The 23,030-nt window shown below is 52.4% G+C and overlaps 1 long non-coding RNA gene across 1 annotated transcript; it reads right to left on the bottom strand.

Moving 5' to 3' along the window:
* Positions 1-214: 214 nt before the first annotated feature.
* LOC150014005 (uncharacterized) lies at positions 215-3,444 on the bottom strand. The gene is made up of 3 exons (XR_016510840.1): positions 3,326-3,444; positions 3,105-3,208; positions 215-1,079 (listed from the first exon to the last, which is right to left on the bottom strand). It is a non-coding gene; the product is annotated as an uncharacterized LOC150014005 (long non-coding RNA).
* Between the last annotated feature and the right edge of the window lie 19,586 nt (positions 3,445-23,030).

Below are 23,030 nucleotides of genomic sequence, written 5' to 3'. Positions count from 1 at the left end.
GCCGAGGGCCACGGGTTCTCCAAGACGGTAGGGACACAGCAAGGGAGACCTTCAGGGCACAAGTCCCATCTTTCCCTGCTTATGACACTCGCACCCACCAACTTTAGCCTCTTGTGTCCCGGCACCTCCAGGGCTGCCCCAGGACACTGAAGCATGAAGGATCACAGACCCACTAATCCCGGTGAACAACAGTGACTGCTACAGACAATTGTCCTTCACCGTTTCCATTCTTACCGAGTTTTATTCCCAGAAAAGGGGGGAGGGGGGTAAAAAGGTCCATGAAGAGCGGTCACCGCTCAACTTACAGAAAGACGAGGGCCCGATCAGATGCTACCATCCCTCTTTCCCACTGTCCCGGTTCAAAAGCCAACACGTGCTCGCTGTGGAAGAGGGCGGCTGAAATAGGGCTCAAAAGATTTATAAAACCCCCAATTCTGTCTTCCATTTATCCTTTTCTTTTTGTTCTTTTTCTTTCTTCTCACGCTCAGCCTTAGCTTCTTTTTCCTCGTGTTTTCTGATCAGCTGTTCCACTTCCTTCTGTCCGAGGACTCCGATGACTGTCTTTCCATTCTCTCTGGTCGGCGTGGCAATTTCCACTGGGGGAAAACAAACACACGCACGGCTGCGTTACGGGGCGCACTCAGCCCGCACAGGCGACCCGTTCAACCTCTCCCCCCTCGTTGGCCTTCGCTCACCACCCCTTCGTGTTTTGTGCTTCATATGATTCACGGATACTTTTATTCACGTTTTTGCGTCAACGATCTTTCTTCTCCTGACCCATTCCAACCTTCTAAGCTGCTGTTTTGTCCCTTCCTTTGAAAAACTCACACAAGCCAAGTGCCCGAGCCAACCCGCTGTAAGCTGTGCTGACCAGAAGGATCCGCAATTTCCTCGTGGGAACCTCTCCGACGCGGTCCAGGAAACTGACTGAATCAGAGGAGGGGACGTAACCTACCCTTTTCAGCAGAGAGCTTGCTCACGTCCATGATCTTGCCGAGGACTTTGATAGCTAAAGCAAGTGCTGACTTCAGGCTCATTTCCCCTTCTTTGTAGTCTTATTTTAACATAGACACAGCTGCCTACGAAGCAGAAATAATCATCAAAAAGAACGTGCTTTAAATGTCTGCATTTTTCAGGAACGTGGACTGGGCAGAAGACTGATGCCTGAATTATTATTAGCATGTAACCAATGTAAGCAATTATGCTGGGGGGCGGGGGGACATGGGATGGGGTGGAGGGGGAGTGTCGACGCTCTGTGAATGGAATCTTTAACCCGGGGCCTCAGACCTCCAAGACTTTGTGATAGAATTCAAGGGGATTATCAACCAGGATATGAAAAAAATTGTATCTTATTTCAACAACTTGCCTTTGAAAATTACTATTTCCTTTCATTACAAATGTAGGAAATAAACCCCAGTGGTATTAGCAGAACCTGCGACTGCATCACCAATAGCAATCACAGATACTAAAGTTGTTGCAGCTATCTTAAAATACCGTTTACATTCATCGCCGTTTCAAAATCATGTTAGGTACCTATTGCTAGGCTTTACAGCAACACAAAAATACTCACGGCGCTGTTATTTCCAATGCATGTGGCCTTCCATACCCCGTAATTTCCGCTTGGGTCGCTCTGATAGAGCTGAAAGCCGTAACCCTAACCCGAACCTAACCATAAACCCTAACCCCTAACCCGACCCTGACCCTGACCCTGACCTGACCCGACCCCGACCCCAGGCATTGTAGGGCAGGGGGTGGTCTCAGTGGGAGCTCACCTCCCAGGCTGGCGGGTGGGTGGCTCCTTAGGGTCTCCTGCTTCACCTGTCCTGGAAGCCAGGCCACCCACCGCCATCCCACTGAGCAGGGCCTCTGGATCTTGGGGTGTCTACTAGAGCCTGCTAGGATGCTTGGGAAAGTCTGTGACACAGACACAGGAAGCCTGACCCTTGGGGAGGCCCAGGGTCCTTAAAGATTCCCAAGAGGCATGGTTTACCCCTGGAGGGTATTCCCTGTGAGGAGCAGTCATGAAGGCTGGAGTGGCCTGGGTTGTGCGTGCACACGTGTTTGGGCATGTGGCGTGTGGGCACAGGATGGGGCCCCTGGGCCGTGGGGAGCCTGTCTCAACTACTGCAGGGCTGTTGTGAAGTGGACCCTGGGGCTCCTGCCAGATGGTGCCCAGCTCGCCAGGGGTGGGAAGCTGCCTGGTGGTTGGCCGGCACCTGACCTCTGCGCCACCACCGGGGGCCTGACTCTGAGGGAGTCTGTGGGTGGCCTCAGCCGAGGTCTCCCCCTCAGGACTCCCAGGACACCCCTCCTGGTCTTCATGCTGGAGGCCTGTTGCCCAGCCCTGTGGTCACAGAGCACACGGCGTCAGTGTGTGTGTGCTGGGAGAGGGTGAGTGCTGGCTCGTGGGAGGGTGACTGCTGGGGGAGGGTGAGTGCTGTGCGCTCTTGGGAGGCTGAGTGCCGGCTCCCCTGAGGGTGAGTGCGCGCCCAGGAGGGTGAGTGCTGCGCACTCACGGGAGGGTGAGTGCCAGCTTGCCGGAGGGTGAGAGTGCACTCCGCAGAGTGTGAGTATGCACTCCCCGGAGTGTGAGTGTGAGTGCGCACTCCTGGGAGTGTGAGTGTGAGTGCGCACTCCCGGGAGTGTGAGTGTGAGTGCCCACTCCCCGGAGTGTGAGTGTGAGTGCGCACTCCCCGGAGTGTGAGTGTGAGTGCGCACTCCCAGGAGCATTGCAAAGAGGCAAGAAATGGAAAATCAGGAGCGCGCGATAAGGGGCATAGCACGTGCATGAGGATGGGTTTGTGAGCATGCTGCACCATCAAGGGTTCCCGATGGGATTCCCATGCAGCACACATGCAAAAGAGATCTCTCCCGAGCACATTCTTTGCAGGCAAGATGGCAACCACAACCGTGTAATAGCCTACCTAGGAAGAGGATCCGACCCTCAGGGTGCAGAAAGGACAGTTGGACAGCGGTGTAAGAGAAGATCCACAGGATACAAGCCTCTCATAACAGTCAGTGTCCAAAGGCTAAATCGGAGACTTGACGGGAAAACGGTATGTATCCAAACACAGTGATATGAAACAAGGGCATCTCAAGCTTACCCGACCGACAGGGAGAACAACATCCCGCAAAGTGGAATCCTTCGCGTTCGGAATAGTCACGGCCAAGGAAATGACAAGCACGGGATGAGAACGGGGCTGAAGTCCTGTGCGCAGAAAGGTAAGAGAATCACTTCTGAAGGGGATGAGAAAGAGGCATCAGCCATCCTCACAGACCTCTCCCCGACGAATGGAAGAGACAGGACCCAAGCAAAGGAGTGTACCTCGCGACCTGCGTTGTGATGCAATTCCCAAGAATGTCCACAAGACGGCAGCACCGAGACGCTGTCAGAAGTGTTGGCGCTTAATGGTGCTGCTCGGGAAGCACTGAAGAGTATGTGTCTCAGCTGTCTTCTCAGCTGAGGCAGGGGTGGCCGAGTGGAGAAAGTGCTTTTGCAGGAACCCTGAAGACCTGGGTTCGGGTCTTGGTGAGAGCACAAACACTCACAGTGGCCCATTTATTGCCTTTTTGGAGCACAGGAGAGACAGCCATTTTGTGGCTGTCACCTATCACTTTTCCCAGCCTTCCCACCTCTCCATAAGTCCAGGAAGAGAAGACATCAGGACCAAGAGTGAAGCGACGTGCAGATCAGTCCTACTGAAACCAGAGCCAACCAGTGAATGGTAACGGAAGGGAGAGTCACACACTCCCAAAACGCCATGACGCAAGGAACACAAGGGACAGGGGGTCCTTCCCATGGAGCAGCAAGGCCCAGGCAGCACAGTTTCTTCCAACAAGTTGAAGAACTGTATGAAGGTTTCATGGCAAAGGACAGTCCAGAATCAGGGAGTCTCCAGTGGGAAAGTCCTCTTGGCTGCAAGTGAGGGCAAGACCTAGCACATCCATGTGAAGAAGTGGAAGTGCAAATACCACAGTGTTCAGAAGACCAAAACACACAGGCGAGCAGCTGTAAGGGGCATTTCAGTAGACAGCCATTTACCAAAGGCACCTGAGAGAGAATCAGCAGCCGAAACAGACACTGGGTAGCCCTCATTTCCAAGTGACTGAGGAACAGGAGAAACAGTTGCACAACAGGGAACCCCAGGAGAAGCTCAGCACACTGCAGCTCAGTGAAGGGATCACCATTACGCATTCAGCGGGAACCCGGAAACGTGGAGCACAAAGCCCTCGGGAGCCGACCAAAAGAAAGTGTCCGCGACAGCGGCCCTGTGTGAATAATGCCAGCCCCGGCAGACGAGAACCAAGAAACCACATCCACCGCATTCATGACAAGTATCAGAGAAAGTGTGGGGAAGGGCTGAACAGGCATTCCTGTTCCCTAAGACCTCAGCAAAGCAGTTGCCGGGAACCAAGGCAACACACAGCACCTGTAATGACGGAGTCACCGAAAGGAAAAGACGGCACAGCAGGAACGGGAAAGCAGTTTTCCTGCTTACCTGCGAAGGCATGAAGTTCCTTGACGTATCCATGAGACGGGAACGCGGAGACGGCCCGTTGGGTCGGTGCGGGGGATGCACACTCCACGCGTCACGATAGAGAACCGGTGAGAGTGCGTGAAGCAGCGCAGGTGAGCGTGGGCAAGTGGATTGAGCGCTGGCCTGGGATACAGAAAGCAGGAAACTCCGTTCACACCCGGGCCGCACTGAGTTTTTAGATACAGGTGTTGTGTTCTGGGTTGCCCAAGAGAAGACCAATCAGCAGTCAACCTCATCCTTTTTGTCACCTCATGTGCAAACTCCTCTCAGCATAGGAAAAAGAAAGAATTGGGAGGGGAAGCACAGCAAGCACCCTAGACTTTCCGGTGAAAAGGGAGTGAGAAACCGCACAACTCAGGGAACCGGAACCACACAGCAACCCGTATCCAAATCATGCATCTCCTCTAAGAGGCGCTGATTGTTATTCCAAGGACTGGCAGACACAGAAGAAGCAGATCCTTTACAGACATCGTAACAGCTTAGGAAGGAAAAAACTCTGCAACCCATGCAAGTCTATGTGGAAACCTAAGGGGTCTGAGAGTGGGGTGACATGGAGATTAGCAGGGTAACGGAGAAACAAGTTTCAAGAAAAGTGACGGTTAGGTGGTTCAAAGCAGTCAGTAAACGAGACAGGGACATAGGACAGAGTGCAGTAACTGAATTTGTAAGGCTCCATCATATGAGTGACGAACCTCAACAGTCATGAGATAAAAATAGGAAGCGAAACTAATAAGAAACAAAAGGGATGAGGAAATCCTGAGAAAGCTCTGTGCGGCGCTCTCTCACATACTCTACAAGTAACTTTTTCAGAAATGTAGTAGTCAGGCTGTTCCTTGCTCCCACTTAGTCGCTAGCCCCCGGGACTCCATCCTCCGTGACCCATAGGCTACATGCTGCACACATAGTCACTGAGGCCAGACCTTCAGAGGACCAGACCCAGCAGCAAGGGCACACAATCCGGCAAGACCTAGCAGATCCATGATCCCGGCCAAGCATGGCACTCTTCCTTTTGTCAGTTGAGCTGTCACCGTCCCTGACAGGAAACAGTCCATGAGAGGCCTGGAAGTCCTGTCCAATGCAGCAGAGCGACACAGCTCATCCCGGAGCTCCAGGAAAGGCATGGAGAGCAGTGGCAAAATGTTCTCAAGGGAACATGGTACAGAAATGCAGGTTTTCTCATTGGCCGCTTGGAAAACCAAGGAATGAAGCAAACCACTGCAGCAACGAGGAAACTCACAGTGAGAAGCCGCAGAGGGAAGTGCCTGAGAAAGGAATTGACTGAGGTGCTGAGAGAAAGATGCAGGGACCACCCTGGACGTTATGTCTCAACAGAGCCAGCGGGCAGCAGTGGAACAAAAGGGTAGCTGCCTGGATTCCCGGCGAGGGAACAGACGAGGACAACGGAAGAGATGCCGTGCAGGGGATCCTGAGAAGCAGCCACGGGAAAACGCGCATCTCCCTGGAGGTGTCCGGACACACATCTCTGCATAACTAGAGGCTACCTGATGCTGTCAAGTCAGAAACGAGAGCAGCAGTCACGGGGGGCACCCACAGCAATGTACAGAAGGAGTGAAACCTTCCAGACACACAGGGAGGAGGCAGAAGCGGAGTCAAAGGAGTGACGGCGGCAACGGGCGATGGTGATTCAACCCGTATCATCAGAGCCGGAACACACAGGTCCTGTGAAGAGCAAGAACGATAGGATGGGGACCTTCACGGCACACATCGAGGAAAAGGAGGGTGAAAAGACGGTCCTGCGAGGTTCCTCGTGGGCCCTTTGGAAACAGACAGGAAAGTCGGGATAAGAACCTGCAGGTGGTGGCAGGACACACCACTGGAAATGGAAGGAGGGAAGAAGCAGCCCAGACAACCGGCTTCCTGCCTCACGCATAGCCAGTGACGTGCAGTACCCAGAAATGTCCGCGGGGCGGCAGCAAGGACGCACCCTGGGAGATCATGCTTGGCAGGAAACGTAGCTGAAAGTCTATCAAGACCAAGCCCTGAACCTCCCTTGACAAAATAAATACAATGCAGCTCATGGGATAGCATTACGGTATGTAGTCTGAGACACTTCAGCTCACATCCCTTCGGAGGGAGAGCACACGGCTTGTGCAGCATAAATGCGGTTCCTGGGTTGCAGGACAGGCAACTGTACACACAGAGTGGGAACATACCGGGCACCTGTTGCATCTCCTGTCTACAAAAGTGAAACCATGCCCTCTCTGGAGAGCTAGGCGGACTGAACCGGCGCTCATAGCACTTAGGAAACAGAAATCGGTCGATAACAACAAGAAACTTTTAGAATCACAACATCCATCGCTAAGTACCCAACCGAAACGAGCATTCTCTACACCCACTGTTCAGAAAGGGTCCACGCACATCGTAGCAGGGAAAGCAGAAATGCTGCCTTTCACGATGTGTTGGCAGCAAGGTTCCTAAGGCCCAGGAGACAGACAAAGGAAAGGGCTCCCTCCTCCGCAGCTGTGAACAAACACTAGGAAAAGCTTGAGTAAGTATTGCATTATGGAGGGACTGACCAGTGTGTCACCCGGGAAGGGGAAAGGACCACGGGACACCAAGGTCTCCTGTCTATGGCAGAGGCGGAGAACAGTGCCGTGCCCCACTCTGACCCTCAGAGGAGAAGAAACTGCATGTCATTAGCTATCCCCCTGGGAGGGATATTCCTGCTCTGCCACCATGAAAATCAGCCAAGGAAACAGTCCGAGGAGAGGTTCGCTGCTCACAGGGCTCGCATGGGAGGCACCAAAGAAACGTGTGCATAACACAGGAGCACGAAAACATGCAGCAACACATGCTGTGAAGCTGGGAGACGTCGGGGTCCGTGCAGCCATTTCACCGGGAAGCACGCTTTAGCCGGCGCAGAGGAATAAGAGAACAGAAGAGGGGGTGAGACAGAAGCACGAATATAGGAAAGGAAAGCAGAACACTCTCACATCACATCCAGAGAAGTCAAGGGCATTTTCAGAAGCAGTCTCCTAACAATAGACACCATAGGTGAGCAGTGTTCCCGGCTACCTACCCTCAGAAGTAGTCAACGGAGAATGCAAACACAGGACTGGAGACAGTCACACTCAGAAGCCATCCTGTGCTGTTCCCGGAGGAAGAGGGCGAACAGTACCCCCACAGAGAGCTACCAGGCCATCCACAAATACAGTGAGTTCCAAGGATCAAGCGCACACCCGCAGACCGTCGGACCGCAGACTCAGTTCCTGAGGATGCCAGACAGTGAGCCACGGCCACGTGCACACCGGGGAGCAATTCCTAAGAAGCGGGCACAGAAGGATGATCGTGTCCCTACCCCTTCCCCTCCCAGCCCTCAGCATAGCCAGCGAGCAAACAGGGACCAGAGAGAAGGAGAGTGGCATACACGAGCATGATCCAGCGCAGCATGCGGAGCGAGATGGAACGCACTGAAATGAATGTCAAAGATGCCAGACACCGAAGCGGCACAGAAAAGGAAGTGATAGCTATGCCAAGCCTGCACGAAGCATGCTCTTCCCTCGTTGGCGGCCCACGATCCAAAGGAGTCACACCAGCCGGCACCGTAACATTTGGGACGAGAATCCGATCACAGGGGTGACTGCGAACTCCCGTCCCATTGCGGCCTTGAAGAAAACCTTTACGGAACCAAGACGACTAACAGGTTGCCGGTCCACAAGCGATCACAATGTTATAGTGAAGAAGGAACAGTAGGTACCCAGCTGTCCTGTCAAGTGCAGGACAGATACAGTACAAAGAAATGTCCGCAAGACGGCAGCAAAGAAGAGACACACACAGGCAATACTAATCAAGCGATACAAGCCAGGTAACCACACAACATGAAGCTACAACCCGTCACAGCAACTGTAAGAGGCAACCCTAACGAGGTAAACAGGAAACCCACACCTGGCAACTGGCAACGGCAACCAGTTAATCATTAACCAGCTAACTAGCATTCGGCAACAGGTTAACTGGTAACCGGCCACGGGGGCTAACTAGTAAGTGGCAACCAGCGGACCAGCGCATCAACTGGTAATCGGTCATCTGTTGTCTGGTAACCAGTTTAACTAGTAACCGATCGCCGATAACCGGTCACCGTTCATCAGTGACTCGTGAACGGTTATCGGTTGCCGATTGCCGCTAATCGATGGCCGGTCGTCGTTGACAGCTTACCGGTAGTCGGTGATCGGTTACCCGTGATCCGTGATCAGTGACCATTGACCAGGTTAACGGTGATCGGTTATTGGTCTCCATTAAACTGGTGGCCAGTGACCTGGTAAACTTACCTCGGTAAACCCAAATCGGAAAACAACGACCTAACACCACAGTGCTGAACCGGTAGCAGGGGAATCCAGCAGTAAATGAGCCAGTAACTAGTAACTTGCAGACCTCCTCACCAATAGCTGCTGACCAGGGAAGGAGGACCTGCGTACCAGTAACCAGAAAGAGGGTTCCGGAGCGGTTACCTGAGCATCAATACCAAGTTTGCAGGCGACCACTGCCAGGATCCACGTAGACATGGACTTACCAGCAATGAACAAAGTTGTCCACATGATGGCAACACAGAGTAACGCAGTGCGCAGTACTTGGCAGCAGCCCTCATGAACACTGAAGAGCTCCCCTGAACCGTACAGCAGGCAGCCGTGCAGGAGTGGCTCATTGAAATAAGTAGCCGCCTGCTAACACGGGAGCCCGGGGTTCGAGTACCAGGCCTGCCTTAAATGCCCCTTTTGCCTCAGGTCAAACAGAAGGAAAAGAATGAAAGGATTGCTGCGGCTGGCATGTGTCCCCACCTTTTATCCCCACAGAAGTCATCCAAAACCAGGCACAGCGGTTCACTGCATACTGACAGTGGCAGGCAACATACACAGCACCGAGGGGAAAACTGCAGGCAAGGCAACTTGTAGGCAGAGAAGCGGACAAAAGCACTCTGTAACATCGTGGCACGAGCCAGGGAATAGACACTTCAGACCCCCAATCCCAACGAGTGCGACACCACATCGATGTGACGGGGAAAATTGATCACCATCAGCAGTCTTAAGGTGCCACAGTAAATGGTAACAGACACGTGACAAGCTGAGAACCGTAACCTAGGAAGCAGAAACGGGACAACGGGAGACCCTGGCACTGTCAGGTGAACGAGAAACCAGCAGGAGGTATCCCTGAAGCGGTCCGGAGGGAACAGGGTGAACAGCGGCACGAACCCGAAACGGACACCAGCACCCATTAGCGGACAGTCAGGTTGATGTGACGCAGCGGCCTCATGATGCACATTCACTAAGCTGACAACCCTAACCTGCAGACATCATCACTGGGAACAGAATACCCGGTAAGTAATTACAGCGTCAGTTGCAACCGCTGCAAGGGGTGCAGGGCCTCCTAATATACCGGCACGCTGACCACCTCATGGTAACCTGTGAGCCGAAACCCTAGGACCTGGTATGTAACAAGGGATAAGCTGGTATCCATGAGCGGTATGTCAGAAACAGCAGCAGATCAGCAGCTAACAAGTAACACATGAGATTATAACTGAAAACAAGCAGTCTTTGACCCAGTACCTGCAGACGTAACGACAAAGAAATGGCAACCTGCTGATGTGTTACACATACCTAGGTTCCATGTTCTGGTAAACTGTGATCTGAGACAACCTGGCAAGGAGACAGCGCACTGGGTACCTGTAGAGTGACCAAAGTCATGGAAACTGGGAATGACCACCTCAGAACAACAGTACCCACGACAGGATGACCGTGTAGTGATAAGCAGGCAAGCGGGACCGTGAGAGGAAACGATCGGCATCGCACTTGAAGTGCAGAAGCACCCGGAGGCAGCAACCAGGAGCGACGGAACCCCAACCCGTAACACTCCAGTTATACGAGGAGCCTAAATGATGTCAGTCTCCAGACAGCCTTAGCGAAGCTGTCATTCTACAGGATGCCCACAGCAGGAAAGCGGTCCGTCAGAAATGCAGCCCGAACCTTATCATAGGCTGAGCTTGGGCATGTAGCAGAGGCACTTGCAGCTCATCCCAGCCTACAGGAACCACCGGGAACGGACCGGTTTCCCTCGCAAAACCGGGCGTGTGTTTCCACAGTTGCACAACAGCTCGCGTTCTTCCTAAGGACTGCCTCACCCTGGAGTGAGAACAGCAGGCATGGATCGCACAACCGTAAAACACTGTCTTGCGGTCCATTCTGATGCGCTCACGGGGAACGGAAGGTGGCAACGGGAGTTTCCCTCTTCAGTCGTGCACATGTGACAGTCTGTCCCGTGACATGCAAGTAGAAATCATAGAATGAAAGGTTCGGCAAAGTGAATCATAACTGTCTTGGCGGCAGTACATGTACGGAACCATGAAAACCGTGTTCAGGCTAGATCACAGAGCACTGTCCCCTCTGGAAACTGACCAGCCTCCTGCACTACTCTCCAAAACGTTCTTACAGTCCCTCAGCATTTCTTCACACTACCAACAGTGCCGTGGACCCTGCTGGCCCGAGCTCCTTTACCAAGGCAACTTGCATTGTAATGAGGCGACATTCAGAGAAGAGCAGATGGCATGGGGCCACGCACCTACAGGTGTATGGTTTTGTCAGCATTCGGAAACGTCAAGGGTTCCCGGTAGGATTCCCAGGAAGTGGACATTCAAAGCGGACCGCTCCCAAGCACAGTGTATGGCAGAACAGACGGCAACCACTTGAGGTAACAGCCAACCTACGGAGAGGATCCCATCCTCAGGGGTTCAGAAAGGAAAGGTGGGCAACGGTCTTAGAGCAGGAAACCCATGGGGCAGAACCCTGCCCTCACAGGCATTGAACAAAGGCAAATTCAATCGCCTGACAAAGAAGTGCAACGTTGCCAAGCACGTCGACGTGGAACGCGGACAACTCTAGCTCAGCTGAACCAAGTGGAAAACAACATCCAGCAACATAGAATCCTTTCTGTCCAGAGTAGTCACAGGTGAGGAAAGGACAGGCACAGGACAAGAACGGAGCGGAAGTCCTGTGCGCAGAAACGGAAGACAAACGCTAGCGAAGGGGAGGGGACACGGGCGTCAGCCGACATCACGGGGCTCTCCCCAGGGAAGGAAAGGCACAGGACGCAGAGCGGCGTTCCTTGCAACCCAAAAATGTCCACAAGACGGCAGCACAGAGGCGCTGTCAGAGGTGCTCGCCCTGAACAGGGTCGTGCTACAGATACTCAAGAGCATGTATTTCAGCTGTGCGCTCAGTTGATGCTGTGGTGGATGAGTGGAGTAAGTGCTTCCCTAGGAATGCTGATGACCTGAGTTTGGGTCTTGGCGAGAGCAGGGACATCTGCACTTGGCCGGGGTGGCCTTTTTTGGAGCACAGGAGAGACGGCCATTGGATGGCCGTCACCTGTCACTTTTCCCAGGCTCCCCACATCTCCATGAGTCAAGGAAGAGAAGCCATCGGGACCCAGAGCTGACAGATACACACAGCAGTCCCATTCAAAGTGGAGCCAATCGGGTGGTAATAATGCGAGAGAGAGCCACAGGTTGCCAGAATGCCGGGACACAATGACAAGAAGGAACAGTGTCTCCTTCCCATAGAGAGGCAAGGCGCAGGCAATAGAGTGCCCTTGAACCAGAACTATATCGAGCACCCATAGCCAAGGACAGTGGGAGAGCTGAAAGTGCTCCTGGCTGCAACCACAGGGGACACCTACCACATCACCTCCATGAATTGAAGTAGCAGAGACCACAGTGCTCTGAAGGCAGATCCGGACATGGAAGCTGCTGTAAGGGGTATCTCTTTGGAGAACCACACACCAACCACACTAAAGTGCCAGCAGCAGAAACAGACAGGGGCTGGCCCTCATTCCCAGGGCCGGCAGAAGAAGGCAAGCAATCCCCAACAGGAAGCTCCAGGAGAAACACAGCCCACTGCAGCTCAGTGGAGTAACTGCCATGACACAGGCCAGAGGGTCAGCGGTAAAGTCCCTGTGGTGGGCCAACATTCTGGACCACCGTCGTATTCCACCTTCATGGGCCGACATCCTTGCAGTCACGAAGTGGATCTAACAACAGTGGCGGCTCTAGAATCTTCCCCCAGAAGATTCATGACATGCACAGGAAGACAACACAAGGCACAGTCTGTTCTTGCACTAACAGAGCGCTGTCAAGGAAGGGAAGGCAAAGTCCACGGCAGGAACGCGTTAGCCTGGAGAGCACATGTGCACGGATCACCGAATAGGCCTCCTTTCATCATCATAGGACAGAGGAACACACGTGGAAGGGTGCCACAGTGTTTGTTCCCGCAACAAGGACAGACACAAACGGTCAGGAAGTACAGCAGTGCCAAGGGGAGATGGAACACACACGGGGCAGTCATGCTCAGCGACAGCAGACAGAAAGCAGAACACAGGGACCCTGAAACCGGGAGTACCGGGACCTCGATTGCCCAGATAAGAAAGCTGCACACACCACCAACCCTCCGTGAACAATGCCAGCAATGAAAGACAAGGAAATCAGACCCAGCACGTTCACCACAAGCACCGGAGACGGTGCGGGGAAGGGCAGAGCAGGCGGTCCTCTTCCCCAGGACCTCTCCAACGCAGTTGCCGGGAACAAAAGCAACAGACAGCGCGTCTCATCACAGAGTCACCGAAAGGAAAACAGGGCACAGCAAGCAGTTCTGCCTATTCACCTGCAAAGACCTGCAGTTCATGGACGTGTCCACAAGACGGCAGCACCGAGAAAGCCCAGCGATTCAGTCCAGGTGAAAGCACGCTCCATGCAGCACGGTCAAGTACCTGTGGAAGCAAGCAAAGCGGCGTAGCTGAGAATGGGCAAATGGATTGAGTGCCTGCCTTGCATACAGAAAGGCAGGGGTTTGAATCACAGCGTGGCTGATCGCAACGTTTTTACACAGACGTCATTTTCTGGGTTGCGAAAGAGGAAACCCATCAGCAGAAACCCAGCGGCAGAGGAAACAGCTCTCAGCCCCACACTGGGGCCCCGCAGGTGCTCAGTAGGGCGCCGCTGAGGGGGTGCGGGCCGAGCGGGAGCCCAGTATCCGAACGGGAAAGGACCGACGAGACTCAGAAGGGAGCAGCCCGGGAGGCTTGTGGCGGACACTTTCTCGGGACGGCGGGGGGCCTCCCGGGTGCCCAGGCACAATCACCACCCACCTCAGCTCGTGTCCCTCTCCCCGCTGCTGCCTAGGCACCCAATGGCAGGCCCGCTTCCCCGCGCTCTGACCTTAGTCACGGGAGGAAAGGATGCGCCCTCTCTACACACTCACCTCGGGAAGTCACAAGTGCTTTCCGACAAGGGCAACGTCGCTCACCGCTGCCGCGCTCCTTCGCCCCCTCTCGGTACCTCCTGACCCCCACTGGACAGATAACATCCGCCCGCCGCCAAGTTCTGAAAGTTCTGTGACGACCACCGGAACCCCTCCACCCCCCGTCTCTTCACACCTTTGCGCCACCAACTGTCTGGCTGACACCCGAGGAGCCCTACACCGGCCACACCCCCACCGCCCACACACACACAGAGGAGTTGGGGCCGGGGGCGGGGGGCGAGTCACAGCCCTGCTCCCGCTGGGCCGTGGAAATAACACAAAAGGGGCGGCTATGGGTGGGAAAGGTGACTGGAATGTCAGAAGACCTAGGGAACACGGAGTGGGGTGGTTTCTGCCATCGGGATTGCAGGGACTCCGCCTTGACGAGCACCGCGAGGGACAGGAGACCCCGGGGGTAGTGGCAGTACCGCTGCTGCCATGGGGGGGCTCTGCCCCAGGGATGGTGGAAAGGTGCTGAGGGCCATGATGGCTTCCAGAAGGGTGCTCCTGTGCCCACAGCAAGGGGGGGGCACTCCCTCACCCATAGGATAGGACACACCTACAGCCAGGCAGGGGTGGGGACACACAGACACGCAGAGACACACATACACCCACCGTTCACAGGACAGGATACACATTACCCAAAAAGCACACAGGACCCTATGAAGCTCACTGTTCCCATGGAAAGGGAAAACTTCCTTTGCACCACAGGAAAAGCCATGAGAAGAAAGCACCTCATTCAATCAGGAAGATGAGTGAAAGGGAAAAAACTCATCTTTGGAGAAGCATCACAGAAGCCAAGGACCGCACTTGGGTAAAGGTGCAGGTGTTGGCAGACATCTCGCAACCACGCTCAGGGAGGCCGTACATTATATAGGCCGCACACCCGTGCCACTATCACGCGGCCAGGGCTGTAGGGTGGCACTGGGAGACCAAGGAAACTCGCCCTCCAAACCCCTCGGGGAATCAGGCAACGGTGGAGCCCGGCCTCCTTGGCGGCATCCACATCCCCCTCTTAACAGCTGCCAATCCCACAGGCGGCACCGCCACCGTTGTAGCATCAAGGACAGGAACACCTTAGATAGGGACTGAAATAGGAAGCTACCTCACACAAGACAGTCCGCCCTCAGATCTAAGGTAAATGGGGATGGCTCACCCCGGTTCTCCTACACACACCCCACCAGACAAGGGAAGAGCCCCGCTGTAGATGACGGTGCAGTGCCAGGAGGAGCCAGGGCAGACGGAGTGGGCCCTGGGTTGCAGGGTAGCCAAGGCCATCAGACGGGAGCAACTCCTGAGGGTGGGTGGAGGCACCTTATGGGGAATGGCGGAAGGCTCCGAGGTCCCCAAGGCACGATCCCCAGGAGCCACCCCAGCTCATGTCCCTCCATCAGGGCACCCACTTTCTCCCCACGCAGTCATGGACAGGACCACGGGCCAGCACTTGTCCCTCCTTCCACCACCTCTGGCTCAGAGATGCCAACTTCTCCACTCAGCACGTCACTCTCCATAGGCCCCCCACGACATTCCTCTTCAGTGGCAACAAACTTTCTTAGTTGGGGAAGGTACAGAAAAAGGCACAGGCGATCCCCTCAACCCCCACTCTGCGGCCACCACCCACATCAGCGGCCCAAGGAACCAGGGCCGGGCCCCCTCCGGGGTGTCCTTGCCTCTCCCGAGCACCCTCCACACATACAACACAGATGCGGTCAAACCCCTGCCATGCCAGGATGAGTCAAAGGCACGTTCCTGGCACCATCCACACACCCACGACCCCCTCACCCTCTCAGGACCACAGGGCAATAAAGGGACCACATGCAAGGTAGAGAAAGGCATCTTGAAGAGTGTGCAAAGGGTGATCCAACCGCAAGTGGCCCTCAGCTCCCAAAATAGGCCATCCTCCAGAACCCTCAGAGACAAACCACAATGGCAGTTCCACATACAGCCAGCCATTCCAGCCTCCTCAGCTCTGAGATGCTGGACACCCGGTCAAGAATCACGTGACCTCCCTTCAGGCCCCTGTTCGTATCAATGTCTCCGCAGTGTCTCTTTGAGCTCACTCTCCTCTTCCTCTGCCAACCAGGCTTCTCTGATCAAGGCCAAAACTCAAGCTGCCTCCAGGGAATAACCCAAGACTGCTGGACTCAGCCCCAAACAACTAAGGGGCACACTTGGCAGATGAGAAGCTCATGGTGCAGGGGTGACAGAGGTTGGACCCCACAGACCCATCACAGGAGGGCAGAGAATCAATGTAACCAAACACTAGACTCAAAGGGCTCCGATAGGAAGGCAAGCGGCCCAGGCCGCTCATTCCAACTCCCCAAAAGCCCTTCAGCTAAGGGCTCTCTTTCCCCAAGGCACCGGGGGTCCCATCGCACAGAACTGAGACTGGGACACCTGCCTGCCTGAAGCCAGCAGCACTGCAGAGCAGATGCACTTCCAAGGAACCCAAGGATGGCAACAAATGGGGGAGGGTGACCATCCATCTGTCTACAAGTGCCACCCTCACACCGCTGCCCCAACCATAGTCCTCCTTTCAGGATGAGCTTGAAAGGACACACAGGGCCTCTGTTGCAGCTGCCCTACTCCACACGACTGACTGCAACTCACAAGCAGCAGCCAGAAGATCCATGCAGGGACCGGGAGTCCTAAGGCACTCAGAAGGTATCCAGATGTCCACTCCCCAGACGATGAACAGCTGTGCCGCTGGACCGGTTCCCACAACCCTTCAGAGGGTGCTTTTCCAGTCCTCAGATCTTAGAGCTGGAGCCACGCCCTAGTAAAAGACAGAGATCTAATTACACAGCTGGCCCCCCAAGACCCCACCCAGTCACAATGGGGGGGGTGCTCCCCGGCACACAGCCAGCCCCAGAAAATACAGCACTTAGTTTCCCAATGGGCACATACCTACGGCCACTCCACAGCCAACAAACTGCTTCCTAAAAGTACACAAGTGCCCGGCATCAGCCACCACACACTGCAGCGCACACCAGGGACATACGTTTCAGGAAGAGGCAACAACCATTAAACACAGGAACTCCACATACACTGCAAATACAGAGAGAAAGAAGCACACAGGGACAGAGGGAGGGAGGAAAGGACACAGACAAAGAGACACGGGTAACAAACCCCACAGTTGTGAACGAACACCTCAACAGCACCACGACACAGACAAGGCAGCACAAGAATGACTACAAACAACCAACACAGCATGACTCTGTCCACTGTCTGGGAAAGACAAAGCCACCGCCTCCCCTCTATCCTAGGGGGAAACGGCACTTCTCACTTCTCCACTCAAAAGCAGACCAGCTTTACCACGGTGACACAGTACTAACAAATACGGCTGTCCTAAAGAAAGTAGGAATGGCACACGTCGCATGGACATCCACTGCACTGAAACTGACACAGAGCAAACCTGACTACAGGCTCCACGAGCCACATACGTCATCGTCACAATGGTGACAGAGTAAAACCAGATTCTTTCACGTGGGCCCTTGGTGTAAAACCCAACTAGTGTTGAGGAAAACGGGTCTTTACTTTCAGTATCCCAACCTGGGGGAGGCATTAGGCACTTCAGCTCACTAGCCCTCTTCTCCCACAGGAGCCAGCACATCCCTTGCTCCCCAAGCCAAAAACAGGCCCAGAAGTTCCCCATCCCAGATCTGTCACCTCTCTCCTTTGTGTGAGAAACGCTCACAATAAAAACCGGGACACAGGACTTAAGCAGTAAAGCGAGGCCTTTATTCACGAGTCTGCAGAGCCGGGCGCACCCTCATAGCCAGCAGAATGTGCGCCCCAAGTAGACTAAGGAACCTGGTTTTATAGTCTTAGCTTCCCCACCCTAATGCAACTAGTTTCCCCTCCCCTCTCCTCCTTCCCCGTTTCTCCATGACTGGATACTCCGGAGGTACAATCTAACGCGTTCATCTAAATGCCCCTATTGTGACTTGTGAATATGCTAATGTTATCCACTCCCTTCTCAGAGATCCTTTAATTACATTTGCCCTTAAGACCCTTTAATTACATTTGCCTTTTGTTACCAATGACTTTGCTACTGGTTTGGGAGTCACTATGACCTTGTTTCTAACAATTTCCCCCTGTCTCTTTTGGAAAATTGACTACTCAAACCATTCTATTTATTCTTCCAAATTTAAGGAGGATTTCTTGACTTTTTTCCTCATGGTTAGGATTCCCTTTGGTCTCTGGGAGGAGGAGATTATGAAAAGTTGCTGCATCTGTTTAGTTAGTGCAGTCTCAATTAGTCTTCGAACTAAACCTCTGACGCATGGAATACAGCAGCCTAAAGCTGTGAGGATGCCTGCTACCACTATGAGGGATACCAGAGCTGATGAGATTATTCCTTTCCAGTTGCCAAACCAATTTTCTAAGCATTCTGTTATGGGATTGTCAATACCTGAGTTTTCTGCTAGCTTATTTGCTAAGGTAGTTAGTCCCTGCAGAGCCTTAGTGATAGATTCATCAGGGGCTGTATTATTAGGGATAAAGGTGCAACACTGCCCCCCAAGCATTACACATACACCTCCCTTTTCTGCCAGCATCATATCCAGTGCCATCCTGTTCTCCAAAGCCACTCAACTGGTGGCATTTAATAAATAAATCAACAGAAGAGCACTGACTCAAACCCTGCTGCTATTTGATTTCTAGCTTTAAACTCATTTGGAACTCCTCTGGGGACCCCAATTGCATCAATATAGATATGAGAATCAAAGGATCCACCAGGCCCCACTGACCTCTTTTCCCTAACAGGGGCAGTCTAGTCTGGACCGGTTTTGGAAATGCTAGGGTAAATGGGATAGCCAATTGAACCAGGGCACAGGTTCCACTCCACCTGTCAGGTAGGATTTTCCAGAGACTCCTTTGCCCACAATACCACCAGACATCTGCTCTGGGGACTTGGAGGGGAATATAGTCGCCGGCCCCACTGTGAAGGTGGCTCGCATTTCTGGTATGAATGCATGTTCGGAGTTCTTCTGCAGGGGTACCCGAATTCGCTTCCCACCTAGAGAGGCAAGAAGAGTAATTCATGGGCCCCACTGAGTATGAAGGGAGGGATTGAGTCCCATTACTCCTTATAGAGGGAAGAGGAGAGACAAGCTTCTGCAAGTCCCATTTCCCCATGCATTCTCATCCTGGTAGAGAGCGAGCATACAGGCCATTCCCAAGGGGTCAGAGTCCCAGCCTAGTGGAAATGGTACTACCTGTGCCTGGGGTCTCCCTGTGGTACAAGCATAACAGTTGCTTTTATTCAGGGAATTAACAGCAAATTTGACCCATTCTACCCAAGCATTTGCGTCTCCGTACCCAGTCTCTATCTCTAAGGTTTGTCTGAGATCTAATACCTTAAAAACTTTTACCTTGGCTGGATTATTCTGGAGTCTTTTCTGAGGTGTAGCTGAGAGAAGTTAGATTTTCTAGGGAAGGAGTAGTTGTCACTAAGTGAAGACCTAGCCACCCTGCTGGATTTATGTCAGATACATTAGCTTTTAGGCCATAAACTCTGGCAGCCACATGGGGTTCCTGACTTAAGGTCTGTGGCTGGTTCAGTGTCAGAAGAAGAGGGTTGCACTGGAGAGGCTGGCAGTTTCGGGAAGGAGCTCCTTGGTGAAAGTTATTTTAAGCAAAAGAGAGACCAGTTTAAAGTGAAGCCCACTGACCAACCCATACTTCGCCAACCCAACCAGTTAGTTCAGCCAAACTGTTGAGTCTCAGGAGGCAGCAATGCAGATGGGCTTCTTAAGTGAGGCTTCTATGTACAGACAATCACTCAGGTAATGAGATTATAGGCTTATACCCTATGAAAACAGAAAGAACACACACATGTTAATTCGCACAACACAATTCACAAACCAATTTCTAAATTTGCAAGACTGTCTTATTGGGAAGACATCCAGTTGCAAGGCATTTGATATTCTTCTTGCCTGTAAATTAAGCATTGTTGATATCACAGACCTGTTTTAACTTTTGAATGAAAACAAACTTTGAATTAAAATGAACTTTATAGACACAGTTAGCTGCACTAGTTTATAGTCTACCACCGAGCATTGTGATTTTCCTCAAATCATGATTTTTCTCCTTAAGATTACCCTCCTTGTTATTAAAGGGACTGCATTAAGTCCAGTTTTAATTTAGCCTGTTCATTTGCATAAACACAACAAGTGCAGTGATTGACCACATAAGATTTTTTTAAGTCTGCTTTGCTGGAACTTATACAAGGAACATTCATGTTGACTTTTAGTCTGCCCATCAGGGCACAGAAACTGAGCCACACACCTGCCATCTGGGCTTGCCTGTAAAACCCATGCTTTTTACAAGTTCTTCAAGCTTTCCATTGTGCCTAAAGTTTCCTCCTAGCCATTTATCAGGGAAGCAACCTTTGTTTCTTCCCTAGAAAGATTGCCATGGACCGCACAACCACCCAAGGTGTTAGGCCTTTCCCTCATGGGCTTGCATTAGCCTAGGCATGCCTCCTTCAGGCATGACATTCCAGTCAAAGCCTCGGCTGACATTACCACCATTAGCAACTGGTCTTATTAGTTTTATGCAAAGGAACCTTATGTCACTTCTTACTTCTTTACAATGCCAAATACTGGAGGGTTCCCGTAGGGAGAAAAATATAGAGGCGTGAAGGAAAATCCTTGTCCTTCAAAACTGCATTTCCATGCATTATACCTTCTATTACTAAAACCATACAATTTCTTCTCAAAACCTTTATAAATTTCTAACCAACCTTTTTATTTACATGCCTTACACCTTTCCTGGTTCCCCTTCTTTCATGTGAAGTTTTAAAATTTCCCTGGGAAACCTCAATTCTTCCTTTCAGAGCATAAACAGAACACAAGCAGCTGAGGTTTTCTTTTCCCAGGTTTAAAGCTTCCATAACTCTTTTTTTTTTTTTAATTTTTTTTATAATTACAACTTTCCTCAGACCTTCTGCAACATTCACAAACTTTCTAAATACCCTTTACTGCTTTAGATTTAACCATAACGTGCTTCCGATCCTTGTTCTTTTCCACACGTTGAAGGACAGTACTCAAACTCAGTATCTGGCAGCTAAAAGTTCCTAGATTTGTAGATATTCTGCAGTTTTCTGAAGGTTAGACCTTGCAAACACCTGTCATGCAGCAATGACTTGAATGTTTAGACATATACCACTTTGCAAACAAAGCACATCACCTTAAGAGCATATCTAACCCACCATTTTGCCCACTTCAAAGATGGCGGCAGCATTACATGCAGCATCTTTGAAGACGGTGGCACCCATAAGTGCCACCCACAAGAAGGTGGCAAACCCACCTGACTTATCCACCATGGTGGAGCACTCACGTGGCTTACCCTAAATGGCAGTATACCTATGAGGCTTAGTGTCCAAATCACAGCCTTCATGCAGGCTCTGGAGGGAGAGACCCATTTCTCCTCCTGCAGAGGTGGAGTCATTGGCTTTGCAGTCACTTCAGAGGCCGTGCTGAGAGGGAAGTCCCTTGAATCTGCAGACGGGTGGGCACTGCAGAAGCCACGCTCACCTGCAGAGGGGGCTGCGCCCCAGGAGCCTCCGATGCTGCCAAGGGAACCGCCCCCACCTGGGGAGAGGGCTGTGCCGCGGGAGCCGCCCCTACCTGCGGAAGGGGTGGTGCCATGGGAGGCGCCTTTACCTGGGCGCAGTTTGGCGCCAAAACAGTTCCTTTGTCTCCCGGATTTAGAGAGTTAAAGAGGGCTACTTCCTCATTATCCTCCTCTCTTCTAACATACACTTTCTGAGCTTCCCTGAAGAGTTTTTCAGTTGCTTTAATTGGCCCGTTCACTTACTTTTTGCAATTTCTTACAAATATTTGGCCAGTTTCTGTTACAATGGTGACTTTTAAGAGTCCCTGTCCCACAGCATTCTCTGGATTTAGACCAGAATACTTCCTCATTTTTTCCCTGAGCTTCTGCAGGGATCTGATGGAGCTGTATTTCGAATGCCTTGGAGACATTCTGTGCATGGGGAACGGACTCCTTGATTTCCCTGATGACGAAGCTCCTAAGGTCTTTCATTTGAGCCCTAGCCTCCGGCCTGTTATATCCCAATCAGGGTCTATACTGGGAAACTTCTGTTAGGCCGGGACAATTTCCTGACCGGGGGGATGTTCCCTTTCCCATATCCTCATAGCAGTCCGTCTGATCACTCCCTTCTCTTCCCCAATGAAGATGTCTAGTATAGGCATTAATTCCATCCACATGTATATGCTGGGTCTGGGGAACTGATCTAATTATTCTACCAGTCCAAGGGGGTCCTTTACCAAGCGCTTCATATTGCGCTTGAAGTTTCTAACTTCAGTGCTTGTTGAAGGAGCATTTGACATATCTAATATGTCCTGGACCCCTGGAGACTTCCCTAAGGGGAAACCGGCTGCTCTGAGGGAACGGGGAAGTTCTTTAGGTCTTGCTTACATTGTTTCAATTCCTTTCTTAATTTAGATAAGTTGCCACCAGCGCCGTAGGTGTCATGGGGGCGGATACTGGTGGGGTATCTGCTAGGTGTTCCTGGCCTCTTCCGTCTGTACTGTCCGTCCACGGTCCCTCTGCCCAGTTGGCTGCCGGCTGGCCAGGGCTATAAGGCAATGGGAGACAGGACAGAGGGTCCCAGGCCTTATCTTTTTCTTTTTTACAGGGAAGAGACCTGCGGATCTGCTGGTAGGTGGTGATCAGCAGAGAGCATATTCCCTCTCTTCCTTAAAGGCTGATGCCTGGCCCTGGCTGTTATGACCCAGTGGACCAAGCACCAGCCCGCGAACCAAGTGTCGCCGGTTCTACTCCCAGTCAGGGCACACGACCAGGCCACACGCCAGGTCCCCAACTGGGGCACGAGCGAGAGGCAACCACACAGCGATGCCCCCTCTTTTCTCTCCAAAAACAAACAAACAAACAAACAAACAAACAATCCAAAAAAGCTGAACACACATATAAGATCAGGGCTTAACAAACCCAACATTCATCAGACCCAAATCGGGGCTAGAAGACAGATTTCCCCTAAATAGATTCCTTTGGCCAAAGGAAACAACAATAATTTACCATTGTCTGTTCTTCCTTACTTTTGGTCCCCACCCCTAGGCCTAAAATTTGCATTTCCCATCCTCAGCTGATTCCCGTGGCTGAATCCGGTTGTGTTCTCAATCTAACAGACCCAGCGGAGGGG

This window comes from Furipterus horrens, unplaced genomic scaffold (genome assembly GCF_987537825.1).
Source record: "Furipterus horrens unplaced genomic scaffold, mFurHor1.1.pri manual_scaffold_4, whole genome shotgun sequence".
NCBI classification, from domain to species: Eukaryota; Metazoa; Chordata; class Mammalia; order Chiroptera; family Furipteridae; genus Furipterus; species Furipterus horrens.
This window is presented reverse-complemented; position numbering and strand designations above follow the sequence as displayed.